Source organism: Carassius gibelio, chromosome A2 (assembly GCF_023724105.1).
Source record: "Carassius gibelio isolate Cgi1373 ecotype wild population from Czech Republic chromosome A2, carGib1.2-hapl.c, whole genome shotgun sequence".
Classification (NCBI taxonomy): Eukaryota; Metazoa; Chordata; class Actinopteri; order Cypriniformes; family Cyprinidae; genus Carassius; species Carassius gibelio.
Genome location: NC_068372.1, coordinates 20,501,182 through 20,515,608, shown reverse-complemented (window position 1 = coordinate 20,515,608; position 14,427 = coordinate 20,501,182).

Here is a 14,427-nt window from a genome sequence, read left to right as displayed (position 1 = left end):
CCAGCACAAGCAAAGTACAAGTGTATTTATTTTAAATGTAAAAAACCGAACCGATATGCTGTTTCGACTTAAGTGCAAATATGAAATATAAAGGTTTATTATACTTTATGTTTTATAATGTTATGTTTTAAAGCATCAAAGCTAAAGTCTATAATTTATTGCCACATCATGTTAATTTGAGCGCTAAGTGATTGCATTTTCCGATTTGCTTAAATATATTTTTTTAACGTAATTTGCTATATACATTTTACTTTGTCCTTCTATATGAAAGTAACTGGAGTTTTCCCCCTTTGTTGTTTTCTAAACACAATTAAGTAGATTGCAGACTGGCAGACAGGACACCGTCTTCCCGGAGACATTCTGCTGTATTTACAAGATGTCTAATTTGGCCAGAGAAATTGTTTCAATGTCCAGTTTAACTGATATGTGAGGCTAGGCCATTTTTTATTTTTACAGGCCTACGTGTCAAATATTTTATGAAAAAAAGGTACTGATGCACCAGTCGAGGACAAAAATAAATCTTTACATATATATTTTTTAAATCTCATACTACCTGGCTTTTACCATTACGCTGAAAAGTGCATTTTTGTTTTATTGACTTTAATGTATTTCCTGTATAGTTTTACAATATTGTATAGGGAAATCCTGCATATTTTTTTTCTCCTGAAAATGCCACATGCTATATGAGTTATGTTTACATTAACTTAATTTACTTCTTGCTTGTAACATTATTTCCCTGATAACATAAAAAAAATTACACTGTATATGTCAAATTCAAATATACCACTTTAAGAGACAGCACCATATTTTATTTGAATTAAATGTTGGTTTAAACAAAATGGTAAACGTTAGCTGCATACAGGATAAAACATGCTACAGCCAGTTATATATTTGAATATTTACACACACACACACACACACACACACACACACACACAGAGAGAGAGAGAGAGAGAGAGAGAGAGAAATTAGCTTTTGGTTGAATATTTAACAAAAAATATAGTCATTAGTCATAATGAAATGAAGCTGTCTGAGCAACACTTATTTATTTTCTAAATAAAAACATTTCATAATGTTTGTGTAAAACAAACTGATAGAGCAATAGATTAGTTAGTATTTAGTCTGTCTAAGGAATGCAAGCCTTTTCTGTTGGATTTTAAGGAAGATCAGATAAGGAAAATGTTGATTTTACAAAGGAACAGTCTCCACCCTCACACACTTATGGCTTGTGAATGATACGTGATCTTTGTCAAGTACATATGTGCATCATGCAAATGTTTACACTTTCCTGTTTACATCCATATTCATATATGCACATTTACAGTATAATGGCTTTAGCACCTTTTTTTTTTTTTTTTTTTTTTTTACATTGAAGCTTGTCTTCAGTCCACATAACATGACTTTGATTGCACTGATACGTGTAAATGAGACTGGAGTGATAGAAATACAATCAAGAAAAGCTGCTGTCATTTCTGCACTTTCTCATGGACAGGCAATCAAACACTGACCCAACAGATTCCAACCTGAATTCATGCATACAGATCTATTTATCACTTCTGCATTAAAGACAAACAGGCAAGTTGTAGCAGCCCATTCTTAAGGCATGTTGAGAAGAAGTGCCCTTCAGGGTACACAGGTCCCTTCATCACTTGTTATAAAACCACACTTGTTATATCTCTCAGTTTCACTGTTAAATGTAATGACTAATGGCTGAGTCAGCCACTGCACACCCACAATCAATTGTTTCCATCCAAAAAAAAAAAAAATTCAGATTCTCCTGCCTGTGCTATAATTTTAAGACATCTGGCATATCCTTTCCCTTTCATTTTTCAGTCGTGTCTGAGTGCAGTTCTTTTGTTGAGTCGCTCAGTGACTCAACCACCTAGACAAATTTGTGTGGACCCAGGAGCAAATATTTGTGTCCACTGCACCGACCACTATCTCTGTCCACTCGATCTTCCTGTTCTTGCTTTGCGAAAAAGAACTAGTCCTTTCACTTCCACTGGACCATTGCAGGGTCTCAGACAAGACAAGGTACAGGTGAGGACAAAACCTCTATCGACTCAAAGGTGGTCTAAATGGCCATGGGACCAATGTAACCCCACACAGTGGATAAACTAAGAAAAATATTCAGCTTACACAGATGCTGGAGCTGCTGTAGCGTTGGTGTATGTAGAGGTAAACTCTGTCAGGGCTGTACTGTATTTACTGTGGCCTAGATTGCCTTTCCCTCAGTTTGTCTTTCTGCACTGGCTTTTCACTCAGGCACTTGGATTTTCAATTACAATCTAATCTAAAGTCTCCAGAATAGTAATTATCCCCAATCACCCGAGCAGAAAGGGAAACCCAACGCTATCTAACATAAATACTTTCCCATGTACTGAAACTGTACCTTTGCTAATTTATCAAAGGAGAAACAGCACATGGTCCACTAAGGGTGTGGACCAGGGATATGGATAATCATGGGGGAAGAAAGGACTATATGAAAACTGTGTGAAATATGTGGAGACATGTCAAGACTGAAAACTGTTATAATTATTTGTTTGTGTGATCATTTAAAATAAATCCCAGACATAATATTTTTTGTATTGCATTGGATGACAAAATGGCCTATTAAATGTCATTTCCAAGTGTGATTATTAGTTAAAATTAGAAAACTAGCACATAAATATGTACATCTATATCAAACATGTTCCAACATAAATCCGCACAGTGAACCTCCAGTAGCTGCTCAGTTTCTCCCGCTCACTGCTCCATGTCTCTCATCTCCCCTGGAGGCCTCTTTGTCTCCAAATGTAATTGCTTCTGCCTGCTTTGGAGCAAATCTTGTCTGGGGGCACAAAACTTGTCTCTGTGAATGACTGCATGTGTCTGAGGTCAAAAGTCTATAAGAGAAGCCGTTCCATACAGCCATGTGCTCTCCCTGTGTGCCAAAAGTGTCCTTTTCTTTTCTTTTTTCCAAACTGAATTTCAATGACACATGTGTACCCAGCCATCAGGACCTGTATGTGCATAACAAGGACAAATGTATTAGTAATTAAAATAATTGCATGAGCAATTTAAACAAATTTTTGGTGTTTGAGACAGCTTAATAACACTACTCTTAAACTTAAAATACTGTCATCATTTACTCACCTTCATGTCTCTTTTGCTCTATTTTTTTCCAGTAGCTCAAGCAGAAGTCTATGGTGCTAGCAACACCAAAGTCATGGGTTCGATTTCCAGGACATGCATAAACCGATTGAAGAACACCTTGAATGCAACGTAAGCTGCTTTGGATAAAAGTGAAACTTTCACAAATCAAAATGGAACACAAAATAAAATATTCTAAAACATTTAAAAACTGATTTATGTTGTTTTGCTTGTTTTAGACCACACTGACTTTAAGACTAACTTACTGAGTAAATGATGACTGAATTGTTTTTTTTCCCCTCTGACCTATTCTTTTAAGTATTGACAAAACTGAGGCTCTTAGTTTTTTGTTGTGTATCTTGCGTAAGCTGTTTTGAAATGTTTTCCTGTGAAACTGAACAGCCGGGATAAAATGAATTGGACATCAAATCTGGAAATCGCCCAGCAAAAACATTTTATACAGAAAACAGTATCTATTGTTGACATACATTCCATCAAACAATTAGCAAATGTAGTTGGTTCATGTGTCGTTATCCATTTGTCTGGTTGTTTTGTAACTGAATAAGAGGGAAAATGCCCACCACATCTTAAAGAATTAACACCTGCCCATAAAACTCCAATCTTTGTCCATCTGCACATTGTGGGCCATGTTTTCATTCATCAGGGATGACTTGTACTGTAAAGAATTTGTAAAAATGCACTTGAGGGAAACCCATGCTATGAGCTCACCTGTCTGCATAATGCCTTTCACTTCTGACAGACCTGCACTCCGCCATTGTCATTGCTCTCTCCTGGTCCATTCAGCCATTGAGGTAAAATAAATGGGAAAATGGGAATACATCAAAGTGCTTGACATGATCTTTGAACGGTAAGGAGAGAACCTCTGATTACAGCGCAATGGGACAACCATAGTTTGTGCATGGAGTAAATAAATGCCATATTTCAGTAGCTACATCAGTGTCAGATATCGATCAGCAGCGTAATTACAGCCCACGCACTTTCTCCTATTGTAACAGGTTGGGCTCAACAAGCCGTAGCATTACACATAACATCTCTCACAGGAGAAAAACAATGTTGTATTGTGTTACCAAAACATAGTGTCAATACCTGCAGGCTTTCAACCCAAAATGAGCACAACAGAAGACTCGGTGCATGTATGAAAAAGATCTGCTTTTGTGAGTGCTGCTACTTGAGTTTCCCACACAATGTGTATGGCACAGTCTCCATAAGGTGACCCAACTGGGGCAGTTGAAGTAGGTTTTATCTATTAGCACGCTGGAGGTCCATGAGAGAGAGAGAGAAAGAGAGAGAAAAAACATGTTTTTCAACAATTTTTCATCATTTAAAAAAAGTAATCTGTTCTAACTCCTTCTACAATAAGTGACCTCTCTATAGGTAATAATGGAACAGTATGTCCTTTGGCTAAACCTGAACTGTATTCTATATAAAGAACCAAACAATGATGTGCTTGGGAGATCTCTGGTATCATATTGCCATTTTAACATTTAAAAACCTCTGTGCATACAAGTTTGGTATAAATGTCTTGACACCAAATTAATAGTTCTCTATTTGAACACCCAGCCACCAGCATGGGGCTGCATTCATTAATTCCTCATTTGTTTACAGTGGAGAGATCCTTGCAAATGATTTGTGGGATCAGACTCATTCGTGCTGATGAGCACTTAATGAGATTAAAAAGACATTAATCAGAATTACCAGGTTAATTAAGTAGAACTAATTAACCATTATCGGGCTGATAAGAGTGAGGTCATTAATGTATTTCACAGCCAAATATTTGAGGCAAATAGTTGCTATGGGATTTTAACACTTAGGTTTAGTCTTGTCCTGCATTGGCTGGACTTACATGACAACTAACTAATCACTGCAGAAAAGTACCGCATGCTGTGAGCAGCATGTTCAGACTCACAGAACCTTAAAATACACTCCACAAATCAATCAAAGCAATTTATACAATTATCAATGATTCATTCTGCAGTAAAAATGGCCAGATCACAAATGCAAATATTTTTTGACACGCCATTAACTAAGTAAAACTTCCCCGGTCATTTCTGTAAGCGTTTCGTTTTTTGAATATAGACTTATGTTTCACTCCTTTTGTGTGGAAATCGATTTTTCTTCTTCAATGTGCTTTCTCAAGACAAGCAGACATTCAGGGAAAGCCCTCTTCTGACAGTTAGCTTATTTTCTAAGCAGTCCTGGGTGTTTTCAGGCTTAAACAGGTGGAACTAGTCCTGCATTGGCTGATAGCAGTCAGGTCTTTGAGCTGCTAATAACTCTGAGAGACTACAGGGAGTCTAATGGTTGGTTCACACTCACCATAGTCCTGTTCACACCTGACTGGACAAGACCAGGGCTGCTCTATCAAATGATTTACTCACCCTCACATTGTGCCAAACCTGTATGACTGACTTTCTTTTGTGGAACACAAAACTGTTTTTGTAAATAAAATGAAAGCTATTTGTCTAAAACAACACTGAATTCCACTAACTGACATTGTATGGACAAAAACATTTAAAATGTTATTTTGTGATCCATAGAAGAACATTAGTCATATTAGCTTGTAACAACATTAAGATGAGTAAATGAGTCAGATTTGTAGGAACTACTGTATCTTTTAAATTGTGCATTGCTCTAAAATTCTCTTAGGGATAAAATGGCAATGAAGAAAAGTATTATCTGGTACAATCATAATTATCACCATTACCTCAAGTAGCAATGGTAATGAAGTATAATCTAGCTGGAATAATCTCTATCTTCAGTTTGCATTCATGCGAGCATTCAGCAAAATATCTGCTTCTAAAGCAGCACCCGAAACCAAAAGAACAACTGCGCAAATTCCCCAACAACATCATTCTGCACTTCAGTTGGGAGTTTCTACTTGGCACTGGTCATCTTCTCTTTTCCCTGTGTGAGGTCAGTATAGCCAAGCAGGATAAGCAGGATAAGACTACAGCGAGCACAGAGAGAACTCCCTGGGAACAAAACAGGACCATTATCTATGGGGTAAAAGGGTGGTCTTCAGGAATTCCTGACATAGTGCCAGGTCAGCCAGAAGCAACACCAACAATAATCTACTTTCAATTTGTCTGCTGAGGGGAAAAGATGGAGAGAGCCAAGCGTATGTTTCTGTGGGTGGCATGGAGCTTGGCGACGAGCCCTGTCACGTGGCAGACTGAAATGAACCTCCCTATATTGCCTAAAGAGATCTACTGTCAGTGCGGTGAAGGACAAAGTCAGAAGCGAGAAATGAAAGAATGCGAGTGTTATTAAGATATGTTGCATGCGTTTAGAACATGTGACCGTTGAGTGGAACAGGGGAGAGGAATTTTCACAGAGCTTATGTTAGTGATAATAAATGTCAGTAATGTAAACAGTATAAACAATAGTTATTTTTAGCTTTTCAACAGCACGTTTTTCAGACTAAGTGATAAACTTGTAATTTTGAGGAGACTTTACAATATACAACAAAAATAAAATAAAATACAAGTGTCATTAAACCAGCAGTTTGAGACAGGTGCCAATTGACACACAGATATTATGAGCAAATAAAAATCCTGTAATCCATAAAACATTACTGGCAAAATCTCCCTGCTGAAAAAATGTCTCATCATTTCCACAAAAATATACAGCAGCACAACTCTTTCCAACATTGAAAATGATGATAAATGTTTTTTGAGCACCAAATCAGATTCTTTCAAATGAATCGTTTAAAGTAAAAGGGAACTAAAACAACAGTTAACTAAAAATAAAAACCTCCACAGTAATACAGTAATAATTTAAATGACTCACATACATAAAAACAGCATCGCTTGTTTAATGTTGATGCTACATTGCGGTAGTTTATTTTTCCCAGGATATAAGAGTAATGAGTCCATCAGAGATAAGAGTGTCTGAACTGGCCCTTGTCCAAGCTGTTCTTCAAAAGTCAGATAACAGCATTTCACAATCCCCAGGTCTTTCAGTATTAAGGAAGGGCTCGTTTAGCCCTTGGTGGGATGAGCAGTGGAGTTTGTTAGTCACAGATGATCTGATGGCCACAAGACTACAAGGTCTGGAAACTATAGTTACAAAAACGCTTTATTTTTATCTCTCAAAAAAAAAACACTCCATGGTGCTAATTGATAAAACTGACTTCAACTGCCCTGGTTGGGTCATTTTACAAAGACACTGTCCTGGAAAAACAAGTGGTGTCCATTTGTATCGTCTATCTGTGCCAGGCCTTCTGTCTCAGCACAGGGTCAGCAGTGTAAGAACAGGAAACCAGAGGAAGCTTCATCAGTGTTCGGGCTGGCATGCATATCAGCACATTCTGAGAAAAGCAAGAGAGCACTTCACACGTCTTCTAGAACTAAGAGAGACTCTGAGGTGTTATCTCTCTATCCCCTCTTGTGTTTCCGTTAGAGCCAGGACTCTATCGCATGCCCTCCTTTGGTCACTCTGGTCTGGAGCCAAGTGATTACTGCTGATTAAACCTTAACGGAGCAATATTCTGCAAGAAACTGACCCGCTGCTCCTTTAACCTGAAATCCTATTGGCAAAATCTCCCTACAAATAATAATAATAAAGTGCATATGTGGTGTTTGTGACAAATACAGTATTAACGCAAACCAGAAAGGAAAGATGGCATGAAGAAAATGTCATGATGTAAGTAACCTCGAGACAAGCTCATGCATATTCCATGTTCAATAGACATTTATATTTATGGAAAACTGCTTTCCATCTCAAAATAAAATAATTTTCTTTAAAAAAAAAAAGACTTCTTTGAAAGAAGTTAATACTTTAATTCAGCAAGAATGCATTCAATTGATTAACATTGTTACAGAAAAGCTATATTTCAAATAAATGCTGTCCTTTTGAATGTTCTAGTCATTAAATTGATGGTAAATATTTAAATCCAACATTTAAACTCATAGGTGTCAAAGTATGCATATTTAAAATATGACAGATATGATCTATTAGACATTGTAATGTATTATTATGTAGAACTAACAAGTTTTTCTCTTTGATCCTTTGAGCATGAGAAATGGTAGGCCACTCTCCTTTGCGAAGACAGACACTGGAGTATTGGAGCCATTTAGGTCCCTAGTGTCCTGCACATGAGTTGTGACAGGCATATGACAAAACCGGGAGCTCAAGCAACCTCTTAAACAAACAGACCAGCGGCAAGAGCGTGCCAGTTCCCATCACGGACCACACAACTTGAGCGGACCCAGCTCACTGCACATCGCCATCTTCCACCTCGAAATGGCGCCTGTGATAAAGATCAAGCAGGACCACATGAAGAGAAAAACCAACAACTAATTACACTATTACTGCTGCAGGTTGTGATAAAGTTCCCAATCACAAATGTTCACAGCCACTGGCAAAAAAAAAAAAAAAAAAAAAAAAGTTTTCTTTTGTGCTTCCCCTCTTTTTTTCTCCAAATGTGGCATATGCTGGCATCCTGCCTGATGTAGCAAACATCCTGTCAGGAGCACGATAGCGCTAAATAAACATGACATGTAAAGGCTGTGTACGTACTGTAATTGCAATCATAGACGTTTGTCACAGAAACATGGCTGGAAAATGTATGCAGACTCTAAATATTTGGGAATATTGTTTACACCCTTGGAATAAACTTCATAATGTGAGATGATGTTCTGTGGCTTATTTTACTATAATATCTCAGATGTCCCTTTAGTTTTATCTGACAGCTACAGATCAATGGAGGGCCAAAATGTTTTCAATGTTCCCGAGTCATTACAGTTGTCTGTTTACTGATTATTCATGTCTTTCTCAGAACTCTTTTGACTCATTCTGTATCAATGAGTCTGTGATCTTATCATCAGCTTTCAAGTGTTCAGACACGTTTTCTCAAAAAGCCATGTCATCAAGTCACGTTGCACACAGTTCTAATGCATTTTATTATTATCATTTTATAAACACAAGTCATTTCATTCAGTAGCAATCTTTGAAATGCCTCTCGGGCATGCAAATGCAGCTTTTATCTCTTTGAATGGGGAAACATCAAATTCTCCAAAACTGTTTGCCATACTTTTTCATATTTGAAATCACCAATAAAATCTCCATATGCAGTGTTGTATTTTACCCATTCAATAAATATTATATACACAGTTCAAAGGTTTGAGGGTCATGAAAAAAATATATTATTTTTGAGAGAAATTAACAATTTTATTAATCAATTACGCATTAAATTGAACAGAAATACAACAAAGACATGCATAATGTTAAAAAACTTTTATATTTTCAAACAAATTCTGTTCTTGTGAAATTATATTAATCAAAGAAACTGGCAAAAATAAATCTCTATATCCACAATAATATTCACATATTTTAAGAAATATTTGCATATAAAAAAATGATATTCACGTTCACAAAATATTCAAGTAGCACAACTGTTTTCAACACTGATAATAACAACAAAAATATTAGAATGATTTCTGAAAGATCATGTGACACCGAGGACTGGAGTAAAGGCTGGTGAAAATTCAGCTTTGCCATCACTGGAGTAAGTTACATTTTCAAATATTTTAAATAACAGCTTCTTTGATTAATAAAATTTCACAAGGACAGAATACTTAACAGGTGAAGCAACAGACTTGCTAAACACTTCCTTGTTAAAACTCCACAGTTTGGTTTAAAAAGCATCTGCATTGCGTGCAAAGGCAATCAGAGAAGCGCATTAGCATAACTGAAAAGGTGTCCCTCTGCATATATGATGAAATACACTGTAACATTTGGATTGATATTACATCCACAATCTAAAGTTACACTTTGCTCCCTGTTATTCGGCTGCTTTAACCTTGCTGTAGGCAGTCAGTATCCAATGGCGGGACGCAAAGGGCTGCTAGAAGCCTCTTCTCCATCCCTAGAGAACCTGGTGCACTACAGACTGTTTGTCCTAATGTACTGCATCCCTTGCCAGTGCCCGAGGTAATCACTGCCATATTATTTTTCTATATGAAGGTCTCCCAGGTGCCTGAAACCATATAGTGCATCTTACAAAAGGTAATTAAAAAGAGCAAAAGCATGCACACAAAACTGTAACGCAAGTCCTCTCCTTTCAGAGGCCTGTTTTATAACTGCTGTCGAAGGGGTAAATGGATCTGTGGCGGCCTGGCTGAGAGCGAGGAGGAGGGGTACGGGCGATCAAGAATGCCTCCAGGGCATAAAGCAGGATAACCAGGCGAGGATGATTCATCTCACTGTGAGAAAATCCAAGCACTATTGCATGGTGACACCCCACCCTCCCTGTCAACAGTCTCAGGTCGGTCCCAGAATCTTCTTTGAATTTCTCACTCACTTTATTTGGCCTCTGTCAGGACAAACACAATGGTCATAACGTGACTAATAATTCTCCAGAAGTAAATCAGTGGCTCTAGAAAACTACTGTATATGATGAAGTTATGGACAAAAGTAGTAAGCATTGAGTGAGAGATTACAAACCACACATTTTTTTGTTTGTTTTTTACTTCTTAAATATATATTGTAATGTTGTTTGCTGAAATCTTGTTTATCACACACCAAATTTAAACTATCAAAACTTTGTCTGTAAGGGATATCAGAATATTTAGGTTTGAAGTGTAAAGTTAATAAATGGTGTAAAAATATTTGGAATTGGTGGGGGAACTAAAGATTTATTTATGTAGGTATTTATTTATTCTCACCAAACTATTTAGTCGTTTTATCATGCGAAACCACTAAACAAACAAAGAAACCAATAAATACACAAGCACAGCTAGGGACAATGGTCAAATACACAGTCTAGAGGCCATAATTTGAGTTATATTGGATGTTAAAATGAACTGGATATCATTTGTTTATGTGGTATTATAACACTTTTAAATCTTGTAAATGCTGGAACCGTTATACAATCCCTTAGAGAACTACACCTGCTGCTGAGGCCTAAGGGAAACACTGATAAGCAAGGCATAAGCTTTGACCACCTCTCAAAACAAGAGACCAAAATGAAAAGGTGGTAATTTGTCTCATTGCCAGAGGGCAGTATCACCTTCTCATGATCATGCCTCCCTTCCTCCAGTTCTCCTCTCTCACCTGTGTCTTTCCCAGAGTGACACTTCTCTGAAAATACAGAAGGAATCACCCATCCCCCATCTCCATGTTTGTCATATACAGTGTTCACTGTAACTAAAGCCTCTTCAAACTCTTTCTCTGTCTTTCTTTCGCTCTCCCCATTTTTTTTTCCTTGTGCCAATGTCATCGCCTCCCAAGCTGTGATCTCCAGGGACCTCCGAGATCAAACAAATTGTTCCTAATAGACATTTAGAACGGAAGTGGTGAGATCTGCTGGACTTTGAAGGGATTGAGAACATTCCAGAGGTCCATGATCTATCTTAAGAGTCACTCTCTGATTCATGCAAGTCATCGCCGTCTATCTGATTCAAAGTTCTAAAACAGAAATGCATAGCTTACATTAAACTGCTGGATTTACAGATAAAGTGTGGCCTCATTACATCAGAAAATAAACTGTGTTTTCTAATCAAATAAACAGGAAATTTTATAATAAATGAATGAAATGAAATGCATGTTAAGAAAAAAAAAAAACACTAAAATGTGGATAAAATAAAAAAATTACCAGACAACCTGAGCACAATAGTATTTTAAGACATTTTCACAAAATTCAATTTGATTTAAGGAATAAGAATCAATGCATGTGAAGAGCAAATGCCTGACGCTGATGGTGAATCAACAGACCAAATTATTTGGAATCATCTATTTGTGAGATTTCAGGGGTGTCAGGGGTATGAGAGAAGGTTGTGGAACTGTGTGTGTTGTATTGAGATATCTTTCCGAGCCAGCTTCAGTCAGGGCACATGGAAACAGGAAGACCCTGATAGTTTTTCTGTGAAATCATGGAAAAGGTCAGAACACTTTTCCATCTGGAGCACAACCTAGTGCATCCACAGACCTGCACCTGGTGCAGGTCACCTCTCCACCTCACACGCACAAACAGACACACTGTGATGACATAAACAGACATTGTGATTATTTTTAACTGACAACACCAGGCTAGTCATGAGATGACGTTCACATGACAAAAAAAAAAAAAACACAGAAAACGTTTCATAATACAAAATATTAAATCAGAATGAAAGGAATAGCTCTCCCCCCAAAAAATGTTCATCATTTACTCGTTCTAATGACATTTTTATTTTATTTTGTGGAACAAAAATAAATATATTTTTTAAATAAATATGTTTCTGCTATTTTATTCCCGCTACAATGGAAATCAGTGGAATGCAAACCAACACTGGACTCAGCTGACTACATTGAATAGACAAGAAATAAATATACATTTTGGAACTAAAATATATCATATTAAAGATGTCTTCATGTTTCACAGAATAAAGAAAATCATGCAATTTTGGACATGGTGGTGAGTAAATAATGAAATCTTTTTCGGTAAGTGGTGTTTCAATAAACTTGAAGGACAAACAATTGGCGGGTTGATTTCCAGAGCATGACACACCCTGCACCTAAAATGAAACGCATTTTGGAGAGCGTAACAGTGTCTATAAACATCAACTTTAACACCCTGCAGAAAAAATCTTTTTTTCACGCTGCTCTCCTGCGGGAAGTGAAGTTCTCAGGGAATGAAGTAAATAACAGGCTGCCTCTGTAAATTTTTGGCGTGGCTTTCATATACCTTCAGAGTTGAGTATAGTGTTCGGGCTAGCCCAGACCACAATCCCCTGTGGAGCAGAGAGGACCCAGCCCACGTCTAATACTGTCTGAGAAGATTCTAGAGGAGACAAATGCTCCACCTGGTCCTGTGTCCAGCAGGAAGTGTTCAGAAGGAATGTGGACAATCGCCGTTGATGAGAAATTCAATCATTTAACTACTGAATCAACTAAAACATCCACATAAGAACCTTAAGGAGTAACTGGAATTTTCGGCATTAAAAATTAATAAAACAAATTTGTCAACAACCAGATCTGACATGGATCTCCAGTTTCCACTGTAACATGAGATGGAGCTCAAGAAACACCCATCAGGTTAAGCATAATCCCCTATAATTACTACCAGAGAAACTAATCGTGAGATAAAAATAATAATGTAAATTCCAACCAATACACATTGATTCCATCTTTCAAGGCTGCTTTTCAAAATGACATTCACTAACCCATTATATAACATTTGAATCCACCCATTTCACAAGAACAAATTAAGATGATTTGCTTAATTATAGAGTGAATACAGTTTCCTAAAAGATGTAATAACTGGTCTAGACATATGGATAAAACCAAAAGCTGTGTCTGTAGTATGGGCTATCCTAATATCTGGTGATGCCTTTCCCATTTTCATGCCATAAGACTGTAAAATCAGTCCAACATTTACTTTTGGTGAACTATGACCCCACCATCTGCATAAGATGTGAAATAAAATAAAAAAAGATTTGTGCAGTTTCTTGAAATATAAAATTTAATTTGCAGGGTTATGTTTGGGGCAATAACAATTACAGTAACGTGACACAAACAGTGGAAGTCTATGAGAAGCCCTTATAAATAGCGCAAAAGAAGTGTTTGTGTATGTGTCTGTGTGTCCATCTATCTGTTCGACAGACAGATAGAGCTAATAATGGCTGTGGTCATTATTGGTCCTTCCTGAGTGACAATACATAGATGTGGGACAGGTTAAATGAAAGGATAGGTCTTAGTGTGGTTCAGACTCACCTGCCCCACAGGTCTCGCGAAGCGGGGCCCTCCTGCAGTGGGACCGGAGGCCTCAAGGCGGGCCTGAATGCTGAGGCTCATGAGGAGCTCTCCGCCTCTCACGGCAGGGCCTCTGTCAGTCAGCGCTGGCCCCCTGCAGCCCAAAGACCTGCCAGGACACAGCATTGAGGACACACAGGTGAGTGTAAGGGAGAGGAAGGATCTCTACATGGGGGCTTAGCTATAATACTGTCTAATGTTCTCAAAGGAAGACAACTTGATGGATTATGGACAAACAGGCTATAATTGAGAATATTGTAGAGGGATTATTCTATTTTATACTTTAAATTGTCATCAATTTAAATTGTAATCATTTTCAGGGATGCATTTGGGGATAAAGCATTGTTAACTGACAATACATTTGGAAAAGAGTATAATGCAGTTTTGTTCTTTGTTGCTAGTGTAGTAAACATCAAGTGTCACGTGTGTCTGTTTAATTGAAATATCACACTTTGATAAGTAATAACAGTGCTACTAAATTTGTACAGTAGCTTGATTGAAGTTTATTTTCCATGCAGTCATGTGTAAAGTAGCAGAGCA